Here is a 19,777-nt window from a genome sequence, read left to right as displayed (position 1 = left end):
ATAGTAGTTAGTTGTACTTTCTTTTTAGCCCTTCCTGGAGTGTGTAGAGGATCACTCAGCTTCTTCTAGCCTGGATACTATATTTGATTTTGTGTCTTCCTTCCTGTTCTGAAAGTCAAAATCATTGTCTTAGAACCTATGACTCAATGGGTCATGGATTAAGACCCATAAGAATGAACACCTAGAAAATATCCATGGGACTAAATGCTACTAAATATTGCCTAAATTTATGTCTAAGACAATTCTGAGTTTACAGATTTACTACAACAAAGTAAGAATAGCTACAAAGTATAAGTAATCTTTATAAAGAATTGTATGAAGTGCACTATTTTGTATGAAATATATTATTTTTTCCTTACAGCATAGTTCATAAAACAGATACTATTCTTACCTTTTTGTAAAAATATCAACAATAACAATATATAGTGTTTAGTATGTGTCTGTAGGTGATCTATACAATTCTGATTAATAAATTAATTAGTAATAATTAATCTAATCCCCTAACAACCCATAGTTGTATATACTAGAATTTATAGCCCATGGATCCGATAGCAAAATAGAGTTGTAAGTAACACATTTACTAAACATTACAGGTTATAAGTTGACTGGTTTCAGCAGCCATAGGCTTAAATGATAGATATGTTCTTCTTGCCCAAATTCTCTTTGCAAAATAATCAACACATCAAATAATCTATATTGATCTTGTTTATAGGTCAATTATTAGTTTCAGAATCTGTTATTCTGCATTTTTAGTTCAAAAAATATCAATCTTTAAAAAAGGTAGAGGAACAATAAATAGGAAAGAGAGCCTATGAATGAGTGGATACAAACAAAATCTTGATAGAAAAAAAATCCCTCAAAATTTTAAGTATTGTTTTAAGTATTGTTTCAAAGCCTGTCACCCTTTGTGGGATCTAATGCCCAGGCCTCTTTCCCAGCAAGTAGATCAAGTGTAGATTTTTCATCTGGCCATTAACACTCATTATCTCACTCCCCCTCCAGACCTGCCAAATCTACTTTTAACTGCTCTGAACACAAAGATAGGAGGTGGCAGGATAATGAGTCTCCACAATGTATAATTATTATAAATGAGCAGAGATAAACTACACCTGTCAAAATAAATGATCAGTATCCTAAATTGCTGCTTTCTCTACTGTTTTATAAACTCAAATTATTTACCCTTCTTACTAATTTCTCCCACTGCTGTTCTCAGCAGTGGTTGGGTTTTTATTCTCTTATTATCCCTCTTCCTCTTCCCTCACCCTCTCCTTCTTCCTCTTTCTCTAACTTTCCCAACTCCCTTCCCCCCATCTAAACTATACTCCTAGAATTAACTCAGAAGATAAGTGTCACCTCCAAATTCTTTAAAGGCTGAGAGAACAGCTAGAAGCAAATTGTTCCCATAAGAAATGAATTACTAAATAACTAGACTCCCATGAAAGATGTCAGACATGGGCTGTCTCATTGTGACTCAATCTATCACTCTTCAGTCTTTCTATAATACCTCTTTTGTTCTTTTTCTAAGGTTCTATCAGATGACAGAGACAATAACACTATAGTACAGGAGCTGAGTTAATCTGGAGTGTAACTAGGTTTAAGGAATGTTCTGTCAACAGTATTTTGGTTATAGGAATACTATGTCCCTGATTTCTAAAGTTCAAAGCCAACAAACCATACTTCTGAGTCTACATCCAAGTAAAGTACATTGTGTTGACTGTTTAATAATAGCACATGAATGTGAACTTCTTTTTAAAAGCCATAACATAACCATTGTCATTTTTAAACCAGAGCAACTGTGATTATTCATAAAAGACATAACATTGGAACCACGAGATGGAAATGAGTCCCTATAAATCTTTCACGCTCCTGTAAGTAGTCTTAACCAAATCAGTTCATTCACTTGGCTTCACTAGGCTTGACTGGGTTATTTCTTTGCTTTGTTGCTGGAAACCTATATTGATTGAATAGATTTGTTGGGGTCTTTCTGGGATAATTTAATGCAACCGTTTCGTAAATTAATAAGGTGATCCAAAACTCAAGAGATAGCACATGGTAGCAAGGATATCGAGGAAGGGCAATGCTCCTTCATTGTTGGTGGAGTGCAAACTTATATAATCACTCTGTAAATCAATTTGGCAGTTTCTCAGAAAATTGGGAATAGTTCTACCTCAAGACCCAGGTATATCATTTCTAGGCATATACCCGAAAAATGTTTCACCATACCACAATGACACTTGCTCCACTATGTTCAAAACAGCTTTATTTGCAATAGACATAAACTGGAAAGAACCAAGATGTTCCTCAACTGAAGAATGGTTAACGAAAATGTGGTTCATTTACACAATGGAATACTAGTCAGCGGTTAACAACAGGGACATCGTGAATTTGCATGCAAATAGCTATAACTAGAAAATATCCTGAGTGAGGTAGCCCAGACCCAAAAGGACATGCATAGTATATGTTCACTTATAAGTGGATATTAGCCACAAAGTACAGGATAATCACACTACAATCCACAGACCCAAGAGGAGAAAACAAAACAAAACAAAACAAAAACAAATAACAAGAAGGAGCCAAGCGAGGATGCTTGAATCTTACTCAGAAGGGGAAATAAAATGGACATAAGACTTAGATAGAGGGAGGGAACTGGGTTAGAGAGCAGATGGGCAGAGGCACAGAAAGGAAAGATCAGGTGTAGGGAGATTGCAAGAAAAAACAAAAATAGACAGTGGACAAGTAGGGGGCATCTCTTGAATATGTCAGAGACCTGGTGTGGAGGTGAGGCCCCAGAGATCTATGGGGGTGACTTTAGCTGACACCACTAGTAGTGGGGGATATGGAACCTATAGTAGTCACCTCCTGTAGCCAACCACCTCCCATCGGATGGTTAAAGACATCAACCCACCCACAAAATTTTGACACAAAATGTGTCCTGCCTACAAGGTGTGCAGGGACAAAGATGAAGTGGAGTAGAGGGAATGAACAATCAATTATGGCCCAACATACAATCTGTCTTATGGGCAAGAATCACTTCCTGACATTAATGGGACTTTGTTGTGCTTGCAGACAGAAGCTTAGCATAACTGTTCTCTGAGAGCTCCACGCAGTAGCCAATGGAAACAGATGCAGAGACCTACAGCTACACATTAGACAGCTTAGGAAGTCTCATGGAAGAGTTGGGGAAAGGATTAAGGAGCCCAGAAGGCATAGGGTCTCCACAAGAAGACCAACAGAGTCAAATAAACTGGACCCCTGGGGGCTCCCAGAGACTGAACCATAGCGGTATATATTAAATAAATGGTAACCTTTTATCCCAAGCTAGTGCCAGCTCCTGTGGGGCCACATGGCACTACAGGGATCTCTATCTTAGTGTCTCCATGCTGCCTCTGAGAACTCTGGCACTGTTCATTCCACCTGCCCCTGCGAGTTGTTTTCACTCACTTATAAACATGGCTCCTCAATTATTAAATTATCAAACAGGTTTATATGTTAAATTCTCAATCCACAAACCCTCTACAAAATAAGCTTACAACCAATGGACAAAGATATAAACTTCCCATGTAAATAAGATAAATAGACCCATAAAAACCCTTGGAAATAATCATAACAACCTTATCAATCTAGAGATATATCAAGAGAAACATCCACATCTGCTTCAATCTTGCCTCCTCTCCAATACACTGCCTACCTCCCCCTCTTCCACTTTTCCAGACTTTTTTCCTGCCCCACTCTTTACTGTCCAATCATATATCACCTTGACATAAATCTACACTGGCCCACCAACCAGAGAGAGAGAATGGACTGGACTTAGCTTCCTGCTACACACACACACACACACACACACACACACACACACACACATACACACACACACACACACACACACACACACACACATCATATATACAGCTTGGTTTTTATGTGGGTCCCCAACAACTTGAGCAGGGAATGTCTCTGAATATGTTGCCTGCCTGTGGATCTTGTTCCTCTAACTGAGCTGCCTTGCCTGGTAGATGAACTAGTCCTGTAGTGACTTGATGAAGTGATACCCAGCAGGGGCCTCCCATTTCTCAAACAAAAAGAGGAGATGATATAGGTGAAGGAGCTGTGCAAAGGGGGACTGGGAGGACCAGGATCTGTGACTACAATGTCAAGTGAATACATAAATAAATTAATGGGAAAAAAGAATGTGGCAGAACAAAAGATGAGTTTGGGAGAAACAGTTTTATTGCCCCATTTCTGGACAATAAGACTACTCTATCTGAAGGTGTAAAGTTCTTGGATAGACTCTGCTACTGAATAAATTGAGACTTCCTATTAGGGTCCTGGTCTTATTAATTGAAGAATTTAGAAATGATATCAAAAAGAAATTCTAACACAACTTTTTAAGAGATTATTAGAGTTTTGTTAAAGAAAAAATATAGAGATTAGGTGAAAATCTCAGTAGCTAGCAGGAAGAAATAGAGAAAAATGCCAAGCCTTTCAAATTAAACATAGAAATAGAACAAACAAAATATTAAGAAGAAAAAAAAAACAGTAAAGATCAACGCAGATCAAAGTGGTGGGACTCATGTCATGGCCGCAGAGACTAGAAGAAGAACTCTTGATCTGGTTCGGCACATGCCCTTACCCACCATGGAGAAGACACAGCTGATCTATTTGTCTGAAAGCCATGATGGAGCAGGGCACCAAGATGTCCAACGAGGAATGAAATCTGCTGTCGGTGGCCTACAAGAATGTGGTCGGTCAGGGGTGGCAGGTCCATCTGGAGGGTCATCTCGAACATTAAGCAGAATACCGACACCTCAGACAAGAAGTTGCAGCTGATCAAGGACTATCAGGAGAAAGTGGAGTCTGAGCTGAGGTCCATCTGCACCACGGTCCTGGAATTGTTGGATAAGTATAGCTAATGTAACAAATCCAGAGAGTAAGGTCTTCTATCTGAAAATGAGGGGAGATTATTTCCGGCATCTTGCTGAAGTAGCTTGTGGCAATGATCGAAAACAAAGGATAAAAAATTCCTACCAAGAGGCATTCGATATAAGCAAGAAAGAGATGCAACCTACATATCTAATCCAACTGGAGCTGGCTCTTTTCTGTATTTTACTATGAGATCCTTATTAATCCAGAGCTTGCCTGCACACTGGCTAAAATGGCTTTTGATGAGGCCATCGCAGAGCTTGATAACACTGAATAAAGACTCCTACAAAGACAGCACCCTCATCATGCAGTTTCTTAGAGACAAGTAAACAATATGGACATATCAGATGGCACAGGAGAAGAATGTGATGCAGCAGAGGGGCCCAGAACTAAAGGCATCCAGGGCACCAACCTCCTTCCCATCAAGAAAACCTTTTTATGTCTCCATTCCTTATTCCACATGAATTTCCTCTAGCAAGGAAGCCCACTGGTGTGTATGGGACCAACTGTTTATACTCTTTTCACACTGCAGATTTGGGAAAACTCCATTCATTGGTTAGTGTTGACTCCACCTTCTTGGTGTGCAGTTACTGCTGTGGAAAAATATCAATAGCTTCATTTCATAAAAACACAAATAACTTCCAGACACTTGAATAGAGAACTGACAGCTCATTTGGTGTTTAAGTAATCTGAACCAGTTCTGCAAGTGACTGTGTTTTGTATTTCTGTGAAGATATGGAAATGTAGTGCATTACAATTTAAAGTGATGGTAATAATAACTTCTTGGTTTCTACATTCCTTTTCTGAACCTTCTTGGGTGCTTCCTTTAGAAGCAACTTTTCCACGTTCTTACAGTAAATTCCTTTTTACTAGGAATTCAGAAGTGTTGGATTGAATGAGAAATCACTTAATGCATCCAGGCATAGGGGTCACAGATTGAAATGTTTCCTATGTCACATATTCTGGAGGTTACATCTGTCTGTGACAACAAGGAGTTTCCTTATGCATTCTTCATTTGCTGTTGTCTAAGTTGACAACTTCCTTCCCAATAAAAATTCACTTACACCTCCTGCCTTTGTAGCTCTGGTATTCTTTACCTTGTGAGAGAAGTAGCATGTTGCTGCCAGAATACAAGCACTGCTTTGGGCAAATTAAAATGCATATCCTCTCCTAATTCACTAGAAAGGAGAAATAAAGTGCACAGGTCCACATGTAAACTTTAGTACTTCTCCATGCAGATGTGTGCACATGTGAGGAGGTATCCAGTTTGTCCAGTGATTGTTCTTTAGAGAGTTGGACCACTATATTGTGTGTTTGCTTATCACTGACTAGTCCCAAAAAAGCCTTGTGAAAATGTTATGCCCTATGTAACAGCAGAGTAACATAAAATAAAACTACTTTTTATATAAAGGGAGGAGGACAAAAACAGCCCAGAGATGTAACTCCATGGTTAAAAGTGGGTGCTAATCTTTCAGGGAACCTGAGGACAGAAATGAAAGCAAGTTAGAATAAAAAGAGTTAGCCCCGAAGCCCAGCTTTCAGTACAGAGAAAGGACAAATCTGTGATTGGTATACAGATGAGGGCTTTCACCGTGACCCAATATGTCAAATAGTGTTCAATAGGGAACACTTCGTATCTGAGCTGCTTGAATGGAAACTTTTAAACAAGTCACGAAAAAGTCCCTAACAGTCACTCAGTGGAGGTACACAGAATCCTACAGCACCCATCACAAAGAATGACAATAGATTATAGAGTGCTGAAAAGTGTCTTTGCTCTCCACCACCATTCAGCATTGCTCTGAAGAAACAACTGGGACAAGTAAAAGATCTTTCCTTGCTTTACTGAATCTTACTAATGCTTTATTAGTAATTCCTTAGTGACTGAACTCTGAGACCAATTCCTCTGGAATGGACAACTTTTTTTTGCAGAGTACCCTTTCAAGATTACCTTTACTGTTCTACTATTTGTCTTGGCAGAATGGCCCAGGACTTTGTTATGTTAGGTTATCCTGCCCACCTTCTGTGAAAAGTTTTCATTACACAGATTATACACTGCTAACCTCTAAGTGTCTCATTAACTCAGAAAAGTATCTGAAAGTCTTTAAAGGGCAACCAAAAGAATGAGGTTTGGAATCAATCTGCACAAGGTACAAGGACCAGAAACAGCAGCTGTAAAATAGTTGGATGTATTATGACTTGGAAAGAGCCATGTGATACCTGAAAACGTTATTTGACAAAGCCTATAATAGTCTGTGACGATAGGAACATCGAAAAGTTGCAGGTGTTTGAAGGATTCTAGGGTACTTTCATAACCAACCTTTTGGAGTTGCCTAGCATTCATAGAATTTATACTTGACAAAATGAAACAACTTAAATCCATATAAGACTGGGACCAAAAAACTAAGGTAGGTGTTGAATAAAATTATTTTGTAGAACAAACTAAACAGTTCTGTGCCTGCTACTTAAGTACACTTTAGTGTTGGAAGTAACTAGAGGGCTACAACTAGAAGTGTAGTAGAAATGACATTAACAATCAGTCCCCAAAAGTGCTTAGTCTCCATTATAAAAAGAGGCGTATACTCAATGGACAACAATAGAAAAACAATTGGTAGCATTGCAGTGGGTAGACTCCATTGCCAGTTCCACTTAAGTGACAAAAACAAAAAATGGCTTATCCAATTAAAGATTGAATTGAAGGCCCTTAGGCCAAACCTCTTTCTATAATGGCTTAGAACTCAACTCTGGAAAAGTGGCATGCATATTTACAGCAATGATGTACAGTGTCTATGGGCTCAGTCTTCAATGTCACACAGGAACTACTGTGGACAGTCTAATTTAAAGCAACTGACCTTCCTCCAGTAACTGTACCACCAACAAAAACAGATTAAGGGACAATTAACCTGAAGGGACAATTCAGTAAGCAGAGTTCTTTGGCTTCTGCATCCAGGTTCCTGACTCAACTTTCTGCCTTATCTTCCCTGATCTTACACCTAAAATATGAAATAAACCTTTTCCTACCCAAGTTGCTTTTGGTCATGAAGTTTTATTAAAGAAGTGGAAATCTTAACAAATGTATCATATACTTTTATGTTTGACCATTTGACTCCCAGCTGGTGTTGCTTTTAGGGAAGGTTATGGAACATTCAGGAAGTAGGTCCTCACTGTAGGAGGTGGGTAAATAAAGGTAAGTTTTGAGGTCTTATAACTCTGAGAACTTGCTGTTTACTTCTTTTACTTCCTAACAGCTGGTGCCATGTGACCACCATCTCATCCTTCAGGACCTACACTGTATCTCCTTCAACTGCAAACCCAAATTCTTCTGTTAAGTTGTATTTAAACATAGCAATAAGAAACAAGTACATTCTTTTTAAATTTTATGACATTCAGAAAGTTTTTCTTTAGATGCTCTTGGTAAATAGCTTTTACAGTTATAAAAAATGGTAAAAGATAAAGCAAATAGCCAAAATATATAAGGTTCTAGATAAGCTAACATTTATCTCTCATAAGGATCAGCAATGACAAGAATTTTTGTGTTCTATTGCCTTTGCTTTTATTTGGGAATGCACAAAATGTACCATTGAGGGCCAAAAAAAAAAAAAAAAAAAAAAAAACACATTTAAACATAAATCTGATTTGCTTCTGAAGTGGCATATTTGGAGGTTATGTGGATTTTGTGGCTTCCCTTAGTTGGAGGAGCAGGACCACTCAACTGTCCCTGCTTGGCCCAGCTTTCAGTTGTTGGAGTCCCTCCTTCAAAGAGTACTTGTTGCTTTTGGCTGCTTGGTATAATGCAAATAATTATCCAGCAATTGAAATAATATATAAATGAGCTTTGAAAAGCAGGTTTTACTTTCCCTACTTATCACTATCAAAAATTCAGGTCTCAACCATTTTTTCGGAATATGATGGGAATAATGAAGGACAGTAAAGAAACCAAGAAAAGTTGATGTCTATGGAAAGACTTAATGAAAATGTTGCACTTTGTACTTGATTTGGGGCAAGGAAATGAGTTGAAAAGATTTTTAATAAAGGCAATTTTTAGGCAGGTTTGATGTCATCACTGGTGTTTAAGGTAAGAATATTTTGTTGTTGATTTGTTCTTTTGAAAATGCAAAAAGTATATACCTTAGCCTTACTGTGAAAATTATAGTGTAGTAAGAATTCCACACCTGATCCTATCCTGAAAACATAGTATGATGTAGGCTACATGTTGACTCATTTATTCATTCACACATATTTTTGAGTACTTATGTGCAAGGAACTAGATGGAGCACCAATAAAAAGGTAAATAATTATACAACGCTCTTGCTGTTGAGAAGTTTTGTAAAATGAGAATGCATCCAGCAACATGGAGGTCATTGTTGACTTTAGCAAGAACAGGTTTTCAGAAGCAATGGCATCAGAAGATTTACTCAAGTGGGTTGAAGAGCAACAGGCAGAAGAAGAATTGGAGATAACAAGAGTTCATGAGTGTTGCTAGACTTCTTAAGAAAGGCAACACATCGGAATTGCTCAGTCAGTGAAGTGCTGGTTTTTCTGTCCAGAGGTGAAGTGGCAGATATAGGTCAAGCCTTTCCCCTCAGATATAGTGAACAGTTAGAGCTCATGTTAACCAGTTACACAGCTGAAACATTCTTCCAGTGAAGTTTAAATCTCACTGGTGTTTTGTGTTTCTAGCACAGAATAATGACTATGTTGGCAAGTCTCACTGTAGAATTTCTCTTCTCTGTCCACATGTTTGTCCTCTGATAGTACTGACACTATGTTGTGGTCTTGCAAGTTAAATATGAGTTCAGAATAAGGGCTGGGCTCTTAGAAGGCTTTTTGCTTTAAATACTTGAAGCACAATCTGTATATTGAAATATTTGATGTTTGTATGCACATGAATATGAGTAAGAACATACCAAACCTGACGAGGTCACAAGACCGTCTCAGTTGGCCTTCTACATTGTTTGAGACAAAGTCTCTTTATTGTTTGTTGGTGCTTATACTAGGTTACCTGGCACAGGAGCTTCCAGAGATTTTTCTGGTCTTCAATTTTCATTTTACCAAGAGATGGCTCTTCCAGAAGGTTATCAACCTTGTAGAGAACTTGAGCTTGCTTTCCAACATGCATATTATACAGTCCTACCTGCTACTCCAACTCCAAGATTCAATGCCCCCTTCTGGCCTCTGAGCACACTTATATTTTCTTATGCATACTCATACACAGACACAAGTAATTTTTTTCTTAACAACTTAAATATTATTTTTAAAGTTGAAAAAAAAGATTTCTACTTGAAAGCACCCTAACCTAACATGACTTCAGAGCTGTTTAATTCAGGACCCCACATTCTTTTCTAATTCTAATTCAAATTCTTTGTGGGAACAAGACCAAGGATGGGAAATGAAAGGCAATGGAGTCATGTCAAGAATCCTGGAAACAGAATTCTGGAGATCAGCATCAGGGTACAGATCAGAGTTTAATGCCCACCACATAAGCTTATATACAGTGTTTGACTAAATCCCAAATGCCTAAATTCTCAGATAATCATATTCTTGTCACACCACCATGGTGCCCCCAATGAAAGGTAACTTAGAAGGGGGAGTCCAGAAAGCACTATTACCTGTGAGGACTTCCTTGAAATTGGGTTTCCTGTCTCACCGGTGTTCTGGGAGTCATCTTCGATCTAACACTATGTAGCCATGTAGGGCAGATCAGGCCTCTTTAAGGAGTTGCAAGAGCCTATGGCTCCTCACTCTTCATCCCACTCTTCTGACATAGGTTGACTTCCATATCCCCCAGTGTTGGCTTTGTTAATTTTGTCCTTCATAAGATAAAAGATCACTAGGATGGTTGTTGTCATTTCAGCATTTCAAGTGAGGTGTACACACACAACACAACGTCCAAACTCTTAAACATCTCTCTGTCTGTAATCTCAACTCTTAGGGTATTTCTCCCATCTTTATGGACAGAAATGCATTAATTTACATTTCTAAATGGATTTCTAGCAATGTGTCTTAAGTAGAGATCTACACTAATTAGGATAAACTCTGGAGCAGAAGGCTATAGTGAAATTACAGCACCACCAGGATGTGAGCAGTTTGCAAATGGGTTGTTTTGCTTTAGAGAAAAAAAAGAGAACAACCAGATTCCTGGATTTCTTTCAACAGAAAGATTCATAAATGAGGCTAGGAGTGTTTAAAAAATCACAAAGACATCATGTTCTGGACTAGGTATGATAAGGAAATGTTACTTTAGATTATTTCCTGTTGGGCACACATTTATGGACACTGACTAAAATCTTTCCATCCCTTCACAGTCTCTACTAATTCCATTTAAGACCCCCTGGTAAAAATAACCAACTGCATTGCAAAATTTAAAATGTTACATTGAAAACATTTGAAGATAAACCACTAATAAATGAAATGACAACAATAAGAGGAGCCCAAAAATAAATAGGCTACGAAAGAGTTAAGGGTAAAGGAAGAGGGAAGAAATAGTAAGACATTTATAAGAAGAAAGTCTAGAAGAAAGAATGTTAGCAGTACAGAGCCACAGATAAAAAACTTCATCTTGCCCTTTAAAACCAAGAGAGAAAGCTTTCCCTCTGGAGGAGACTCTTTGTGTTTGGCAATTACAGCATATCTATTTTGCATGTAGACTGTATCTTTGGGGGGGGGGTTGAAAGAAAAAAAAGAAGCTTTTGTATTAAGTACCTGGCTCAGCAGAAACCATTATTTATCTTCTGCTTTTACTAATTCTATATTCTTCTTTTCTCCCCTTTTAATTGACAGATAATATTTGTATCAGTTTAAGAGGTACGGTATGAGGATTATGCCAATATAAAATGTATGACCATTAAAGCAGGGTAATTGGCATTTTATTTCCTTAAACATTCATCTTTGCTTTGTGTTTGGAACTATTAAGTTTCTTCTCTAGATCTTTATAAAACGTGTGATGAATTGCTATAATCTTGAGTCACCCTATCTGCTGCAGTAGAATACATTTCTTCTACATAACATTATTCTGTTAGCCATTATCTAAATTCCTTCTGTTCCTACTTCCCTCTAACACCTTTCTTAGGCCCTAATGATCATTTTCTGTGTGATTTACAATTTGCATTTCTACAAATGAGTGAAAGCATATGTCTTTCAGGTGTTTTGTCACATAGTATCCTCTAGCTCCATTCAGCTGTAAATTACAGAACTTAATTACTCTTATGGCCAAATTATACAAGATTATTTCAGCTGCCTTTTTGACACTGTGGTAAATGCCTAACCAAAAACAATCAAGGGAGGAGGAATTTGTTCTGCTGTTTTAGTTCATTGTAGTGGGAAAGATCTGGTGGAGACTGAGTGTTGAACTTGTGGCAGTCAAAATGCTGAGAGGTGATAGAAAAATGCCAGGGCAAAATAGTCACTTTGCACATACCCACTTGGTGACTTATCTCTTCTATACAGGCTTCATCTTCCACAGTTCTACCATGTCCAAAGGGTAAGTCTATTCACGATTGACTTCATCAATAGAGTAAACCATTAAGTAGATCCAAACACTCATGATCTCATCTCTCTGAAAATGACCCAACAGACACCTGTAAAACTGTGGCTTACTAGTTTCCTTGGTAGTTTTCAATCCAGTCAAGAGGACAGTCATGATTAAGCATCCTGCTGAATGCATATGTATGTGTGCTACAATTCCTTTATCCCTTTCTCTGCGGGTAGACACCAAGGTTTTCTATATTGGCTACTGTTCTACTCACTCTCCTATTGCTTTGATTGAAAATTTTGACCAAACTTAAGGGATAGAAGGATTTATTTTATTTTCATTTCCAGGTCACAGTACATCACTGAGAGAATTCAGGGAAGGAGCTAAAGCAGGAGCTGAAGCAGAAACCTTAGAAAAGAACTGCTTGCTGGTTTGCTCAATGGCTTCTGTTCAATTACTTTCATACACAGTCCAAGAACATCTGCCTAAAGAATGATGCTGCCCATAGTGAACTAGATCCTTCTACATCAACTAGCTATCAAAGATAGTCGCCAGTAGACATATTCACAGGCCAATATGATTGAGGTAATTAATTCTCTAATTGAGCTCCCCTCTTCCCAACTTATGTCAAATTGACAATAAAAACTAGCCAGGATAGCCACTACGCATAGTTCAGTGAACATAGAAGTGTAGGTGTGTCATGATTTACTAATTTTAATTTATTTTTAGTAGAGTTTTTATATCATCTGACCCAACAAAATTCTTTGTTTTTTATAAATCAATTAATCAATTAAGCATATAGCCTCAACAAATAAAATAAAACAAAATGTTACTCTAAAACAATATTAAACAAACTACTAACCATATACTGTAGGACATAGCTGTCATCCCAGAATTTAGGAGGCTGAGACAGGAAGATTGCAAGTTCGAGACCAGATATGCAAAACACAAAAACAAAACAAAATAAATTACTCTGCCATATTAAAAAATTATTATTCTTTAAGGTATTAATCAAAAAAGACTTTTAGAATTTGAAGTCAAATTTCTGGGTATTAAATCAAAGGCAGATAGTTTTTTTAACAACTTTATTTTACGAAACAAAGATAAATGTACAGATTTTAAGCATTTTTTGCGTAAAATTATACAATACATTTTTTCAGTACTTTTTTTACAGATTTTAAAATATTTTTTACATGAAACGTTATGAATATATTTTTAGTCAGTACTTGATTTTTTAAATGTTTGATAGTATGAATTGAAAACTTAATAGTTACAATGAGCATAAAGTACATGTAAAACAAAATGTAACATGGAAATAGTCAAAGTTTTCTTGTTGTATAAAGATTTTTTTGTTTTGTTTTGTTTTGTTTTCTTTATTTCTTGGACTTCATACAGTCTGTGAGTTGTTTCTGTGGCAGTGCGAGCCTCTGGGGTTAGCATCCCTTTATCAGTGACTGCATATTATGTCTCTTCTTTTGTGACTGGGTTATCTCACTCAGAATGATATTCTCTAGATGCAGCCATTTTCTTAAGAATTTGGTCAAGTCATTGTTTCTGGTGGCTGAGTAGTATTCCAGTGTGTAAATGTACCGGAATTTTTGTATCCATTCATCTTCTGAAGGGCATCTGGGTTCTTTCCAGCTTCTGGCTATTATAAATAGAGCTGCTATGAACATTGTGGTGCATATATCTTTGTTGTGGATTAAAGTGTTTCTGGGGTATATGCCCAGAAGTGAAATAGCTGGGTCTTCAGGTAGTATTATGTCCAATTTTCTGAGGTATCGCCAGACTGATTTCCAGAGTGGTTGTATTAGTTTGCAACCCCACCAACAGTGGAGAAGTGTTCCTCTTTCTCCACAACCTCGCCAGCATCTGTTGTCATCTGAGTTTTGGATCTTGGCCAATCTGACTGGTGTGAGGTGGAATCTCAGGGTTGGTTTGATTTGCATTTCCCTGATGGCTAAGGATGTCAAGCACTTCCTCAGATATTTCTCAGCCATTCGATATTCCTCAACTTAGAACGTTTTGTTTAGCTCTGTACCCCATTTTTTAATAGGGTTATTTGATTTTCTGGTGTCTGGCTTTTTGAGTTCTTTGTATACCTTAGATATTAGGCCTCTACCTGATGTGAAGTTGGTAAAAATCTTTTCCCATTCTGTTGGCTGCCATTTTGTTTTCTTGACAATGTCCTTAGCCTTACAGAAACTTTGCAATCTCATTAAGTCCCATTTGTTAATCTTTGACCTTAAAGCTTGAGCCATTGGTGTTTTGTTCAGAAAATTTTCTCCTGTGCCTATATGTACTAAAGTTTTCCCTACTTTCTCATCTAATACTTTCAGTGTATCTGGTATAATGTGGAGATCTTTGATCCACTTACACTTGACCTTTGTACAAGGAGATAAGAAAGGGTCTATTTTCATTCTTTTGCATGTTGAGTGCCAGTTAGACCAGCACCATTTGTTGAATAGGCTGTCCTTTTTCCATTGAATATTTACGGATCCTTTGTCAAAAATCAAGTGACCATATATGTGAGGGCTCATTTCTGGATCTTCTATTCTATTCCATTGATCCACATGCCTATTTCTGTACCAGTACCATGCAGTTTTAAGCACAATTACCATGTAATACAGCTTGAGGTCAGGGATAGTAATTCCCGCAGATGTTTTCTTGTTGTTGAGGATGGATTTCGCTATTCTAGGTCTTTTGTTGTTCCATATGAAATTGCACATTGATCTTTCCAATTCCATGAAGAACTGTGTTGGAATTTTGATGGGGATTGCATTGAATTTGTAGATTGCTTTTGGTAGGATGGCCATTTTTAGAATGTTGATCTTTCCAATCCATGAGCATGGGAGATCTTTCCATTTTCTGAGATCCTCCTCAATTTCCTTCTTAAGAGGTTTGAAGTTCTTGTCCTACGGGTCCTTCACTTGCTTAGTTAGAGTCACACCAAGGTATTTCATAGGTTTTTTGACAATTGTGGAGGGTACCTTTTCCCTAATTTCTTTCTCCACATGTTTGTCCTTTGGGTATAAGAAGGCTACTGATTTGTTTGAGTTGATTTGGTATCCAGTGACTTTGCTGAACTTGTTTATCAGCTGTAGGAGTTCTCTGGTAGAGTTTCTGGGGTCACTTAAGTACACTATCATATCATCAGCAAAGAGTGATGTTTTTATCTCTTCCTTTCCGATTTGTATCCCCTTGATCTCTTTTTGCTGTCTAATTGCTCCAGCCAGGACTTCCAGTACTATGTTGAATAGGTAAGAGGAGAGTGGGCAGCCTTGTCGAGTCCCTGATTTTAGTGGGATTGCTTCAAGTTTCCCACCATTAAGTTTGATGTTGGCTGTTGGTTTGCTGTATATTGCTTTTATTATGTTTAAGTATGGACCTTGGATTCCTATTCTTTCCAGAACTTTTAACATGAAAGGGTGTTGAATATTGTCAAATGCTTTCTCAGCATCTCGTGAGATGACCATGTGATTTTGTTCTTTGAGTTTGTTATATGGTGGATTACGTTGATGGATTTCCTTATGTTAAACCATCCCTGCATCCCAGGGATGAAGCCTACCTGGTCATGATGAATCATCGTTTTGATGTCTTCTTAGATTCGGTTTGCAAGGATTTTGTTGAGTATTTTTGCATCAATGTTCATAAGTGAGATTGGTCTGAAGATCTCTTTCCTTGTAGGGTCTTTGTGTAGTTTAGGTATGAGGGTTATTGTATCCTCAAAAAATGAGTTGGGTAGTATTCCATCTGATTCTATCTTTTGGAATAGTTTGGAGAGTATTGGTGTTATATCTGCAATAAATGTCTGATAAAATTCTGCACTGAACCCGTCTGGACCTGGGATTTTTTTGGTTGGAAAGCTTTTGATGACATCTTCTATTTCTTTAGGTGTTATAGGGTTATTTAGATGGTTTACTTGGTTCTGGTTTACATTTGAGATCTTGTATCTGTCTAGGAATTTGTCCATTTCCTCCAGATTTTCCAATTTTGTGGAGTATAAGTTTTTGTAGTAGGATCTGATGATTTCTTGAATTTACTAGGTTTCACTTGTTATGTCTCCACTTTCCTTTCTGATTTTGTTAATTTGTATACTCTCTCTTTGCCCTCTAGTTAGTCTGGCTAGGAGTTTATCAATCTTGTTGATGTTCTCAAAGAACCAACTCTTGGTTTTGTTGATTTTTTCAATGGTTCTTTTTGTTTCTATTTGGTCTATTTTTGCCCAAATTTTGATTATTTCTTGCCATCTACCCTTCTTGGGTATATCTGCTTCCTTTTGTTCTAGGGCTTTTAGTTGTGCTGTCAGGTTGATGATGTAAACTCTCTCCAGTTTCTTTTTGGAAGCACTTAGGGCTATGAGTTTTGCTCACAGTTTCATTGCATCCAATAAGTTTGGGTATGTTGTGTTTTCATTTTTGTTGAATTCTAGAAAGTCCTTAATTTCTTTCTTTATTTCTTCTTTGACCCTGCTATCATTTAAGAGAGCGTTGTTTAGTTTCCATGTGTACGTAGGCTTTTTGTTGTCTTTGTTGTTAAAGACCAGCTGTAGACCATGGTGATCTGAGAGGATGCATAGGAGTATTTCAATCTTCTTATATCGACTGAGGCTTGTTCTGTGTCCAATTATGTGGTCAATTTTCGAGAAGGTGCCATGGGGTGCTGAGAAGAAGGTGTATTCTTTTACTTTAGGATAATATGTTCTATATATATCTCTTAATTCTAGTTGATTCAAATCTCTGCTAGTTTTGCAGTGTCCTTGTTCAGTTTCTCTTTCCATGATCTGTCCATTGGTGAGAGTGGGGTATTAAAGTCTCCAACTATTTTGTGTTGGGTTAAATATATTTTTTGAGCTTTAGTAGGGTTTCTTTTATGTATGTGGGTGCTTTTTTATTTGGAGCATATATGTTAAGGATTGAGAGTTCCTCCTGACAGATTTCCCCGGTAATGAATAAAAAGTGTTTCTTTTTTGATAACTTTTGGTTGGAAATTTACTTTATTCGATATTAGAATAGCCAGTCCATCTTGCTTCTCTGGGCTCTTTGCTTGGAAGTTTTTCTGCCACCCTTTTACTCTGAGATAGTGTCTGTCTTTGTCTCTCAGATGAGTTTCCTGTATGCAGCAAAAGGCTGGATTTTGTTTATGTATCCAGTCTGATAGCCTATGTCTCTTTATTGGGAAGTTGAGTCCATTATGTTAATAGATATCAAGGAATAGTTGTTTCTGTTTCCTGCCATTATTGCTTTTGTGGGTTGAGTTGTGTCTGTGTCTTTTTCTTCTTTTACTTTTCTTGTTTATGAGTTTTCTTGTTTTTACTATGCTGTATTTTCCCTCATTGTATTTGGTTTTCTACCTATAATTCATTGTAGTGCTGGGTTTGTGTTCAGTTATTGTGTAAATTTTGATTTGTCTTGAAACATCTTCATCTCTCCATCTATGGTGATTGATAGTTTTGCTGGGTATAGCAGCTTGGGCTGGCACTTGTGCTCTCTCTTAGATTGTGCATGATGTCTGTCCAGGCTCTTCTAGCTTTCATAATCTCTGGTGAGAATTCGGGTGTGATAATCATTGGCCTGCCTTTATATGTTACCTGACCTTTTTCCCTTACTGCTTTAATATTCTTTCTTTGCTTTGTGCACTTGGTGTTTTGACTATTATGTGTTGGGAGGTATTTCTTTTCTGGTCCAAAATATTTGGAGTTCTGAAGGCTTTTTTTTATGATCGTGGTCATCTCATTCTTGAGGGTAGGGAAGTTTTCTTCTAAGATTTTGTTGAAGATATTTACTGTGCCTCTTAGTTGATACTCTTCTCCCTCTTCTATTCCTATTATCCTTAGGTTTGGTCTTCTCATTGTGTCCTGGATTTCCTGGACATTTTGGGTTAGGAGCTTTTTGTTTTTTGCATCTTCTCTGGATGTTTTGTCTATGTTTACAATGTTGTCTTCTGCCCCCGAGATTCTCTCTTCCATCTCTTGTAATCTATTGGAAATGCTTGCTTCTGTGACTCCTGATTTCTTTTTTAGGTGTTCTACCTCTAGGGTTATTTCTTTTTGTGTTTTCTTTATTGAGTCTGTTTTTCTCTAGTTCTTTGAGTGTTTTTTTTTTTTTTTTGTTTCCTCTTTAAAAGCTTCTGAATCTTTTTGCTTTTCCTCTCGTTCTTGTTTAAGTATCTCTATCAGCATCTTGAGGTATGATTTCAGGTCTGTGTCTTCTTCTTCTGGGGTGTTTGTTATTCTGATGTTTGCTGTTATGGGAGAGCTGGGTTATGGTGTTGCCAGGTTGTCTTGGTTTCCTTGAGATATACTCTTTTGCTTTCCTCTTGCCATTTTGTTGTCAGTGATATGTTCTTGCCTTTCCCTTGTATCTGGTCTGTGTCCCTGGATCTTCACTGGTCCAGGTGGCAAATGGGCCAAGCCCTGTTCTATGCCTCAGAGTCTCGGCGTGGGAACAGAGGTTCCAAAGTTCTGGTCCTGGTTCCCGGATCAGGCAGGTCAGTGGGTGCGTCCTGCGTGCACACTCCGCAGAGATCTCTCTGCTCCCCGGCTGCCAAGATCTCCCACTCACCAGTCTCTCAGTCTTAGGAGCTAGCAGTCCACGTGGCAGATGGGCCAGGCTCTGCTCCGTGTCCTGATGTCATCGCCGGGTAGAAACAGAAGTTCCAAAGTTTTGTTCCTGGTCCCTGGATCAGGCAGGTCGGAAGGCGTTCTCCGCCTGCACACTCCTTAGAGATCTCTCTGCTCCCTGGCCGCCCAGATCTCCCACTCACCATTTTCTCAACCCTTAGGGGCTGGCGGTCTGCGTGGCAGATGGGCCGGGCTCTGTTTTGCCAAAAGGCAGATAATTTTATACCATCTATTCAAAATAAAATATGGAAGACATTTCTAGGTATTCCTGATTAGTTCTCAAACCTCCAGTTTTTTCAGCATCACAGTGAAGAACATTTCAACTTCTTCATAGGTACATTAGAATGATTATGTAGTTGGAGGGATCATTCCACAACAGATTAAAAATTGATATATTTGATAGAAAGGAACATAGATTAATAATAGTAAAAACCATCACTCAGTATCATTCACTATTCATCTTTTGTATAACAAGTACTAGGCAATGAACTGTTGCAATAAATATCAAAATGATTATTTACCCTTTTATCGTCCCCTGTGGTCTCGCTCTACGCTGCTGTAGTGCTGAGCTGAGTGCATAGATTTTGTCCTACGGTCCACAAGCTGCATTCTCCATGCAGTTCCCTTCACAAGTGGTTTCCTCCACCTGCCCTGTTGCTACTGTCCTGGGTGGATATGACTTCCCTGGCATGTTCCTTTCCTCTACCACCCTGCACAAACATGACTCCAAAGCCCAGCAACTTATCAAGCAGGTTTATATATTAAGT

At 38.0% G+C, this 19,777-nt stretch overlaps 1 pseudogene across 1 annotated transcript; it reads left to right on the top strand.

The window, feature by feature from the left end:
• Positions 1 to 4,675: 4,675 nt before the first annotated feature.
• LOC308435879 (14-3-3 protein theta-like) lies at positions 4,676 to 5,395 on the top strand (annotated as a pseudogene). Its single transcript has one exon. The product of its transcript is annotated as a 14-3-3 protein theta-like (transcript).
• The last annotated feature ends 14,382 nt before the right edge of the window (positions 5,396 to 19,777 follow it).

Source organism: Micromys minutus, assembly GCF_963924665.1.
Source record: "Micromys minutus genome assembly, chromosome: 24".
Lineage (NCBI taxonomy): Eukaryota > Metazoa > Chordata > Mammalia > Rodentia > Muridae > Micromys > Micromys minutus.
The sequence above is the reverse complement of the archived record's forward strand: the minus strand, read 5'-3'. Positions and strand labels throughout refer to the sequence as shown.